The sequence below is a fragment of the Rhincodon typus genome, unplaced genomic scaffold (genome assembly GCF_021869965.1).
Source record: "Rhincodon typus isolate 14 unplaced genomic scaffold, sRhiTyp1.1 hic_rhity00000082, whole genome shotgun sequence".
Lineage (NCBI taxonomy): Eukaryota > Metazoa > Chordata > Chondrichthyes > Orectolobiformes > Rhincodontidae > Rhincodon > Rhincodon typus.
Genome location: NW_025965720.1, coordinates 123,225 through 124,391, shown reverse-complemented (window position 1 = coordinate 124,391; position 1,167 = coordinate 123,225).

The following is a 1,167-nucleotide window of genomic DNA, read 5'->3' as shown; positions in this document are numbered from 1 at the left end:
CCCCCCGTCTCTCTCTCTCTCTGTCTCCTCCTGCCTCTCTCTCTCTGCCCCCGTCTCTCTCTCTCCCTGTCTCTCTCTCTCTCCTCCCCGTCTCTCTCTCTCTCCTCCCCGTCTCTCTCTCTCTCTCTCCCTGTCTCCCTGTCTCTCTCTCTCTCCCCCTCTCTCTCTCTCTCTCTCTCTCCCCTCTCTCTCTCGCTACCTGTCACTGTCTCTCACTCAATGTCTCTCCGTGTCTCTCACTTTCTCTATCAATCTCTCACTGCCTCTATCTCTAAATATATATGTGTATCTCCCTGTGTCTTACTGTCTGTCTATCTCTCTGTCTACCTCTGCCTCTCACTCTCTCTCTGTCCCTGTCTTTCTCTCAGTCTCTGCGTCTCTCCGTCCCTCACTCTATCTCTCTCTCTGTCTCTCCCTGTCTCTCATCCCTCTTTATCGATCTCTCCGTCCCCCTCTCTCTATGTATATTTTAATATATATTATATCTCCCTCTGTCTCCCTGTCTTTCAATCTCTCTCTGTCTATTCCTCCCTATTTCTTTCTCTCTGTCTATCTCTCCCTTTCTCTCACTCTGTCTCTCTGTACTTTTCCAGGTCTCTGACTCTGTCTCTCTATATTTATATCTCTCTGTCTCTCACTCTATCAATCTCTCCCTGCCTGCCTCTCTCTCCCTGTCTCTCTCTCCCTGTCTCTCTCTCTGTCGCTCTAGCACTCGCTGTTTCTCTCTCTCATCACCCCCCTCTCTCTCTATCCCTCCCTGTCTCTCTGTCTCTCTCTGTCTCTGTCTGTCTCTCTCTCTCTCTATCTCTCCCGGTCTCTCTCTTTCTTTCTCTCACTTTCTCTCCATCTCTCTCTCCCTGTTTCCCCCCCTCTCTCTCTCTATATATCTATTAATCTCTCCGTGCCCATCTCACACTCTCTCTTTATCTGTCTCTCCATGTCACTCTCTCTCAATCTGTATCCTTCTGGCTCTCTCTCTCTCTCTCTATCCCTCTCTCTCTCTCTCTCTGTGTTTCTCTCTTTCTCTGTATCTGTCTTTCTCTCCCTCTATCTCTCGCCCCCTCTCATTCCCCGTCTCTCTCTCTCTCTCCCCCTCCCTGCCTCTATCTTTGTCTCTTTCTCTCTCCATCTCTCCCTGTCTCTCTCGCTCTCCCTGTCTCTCTCTCT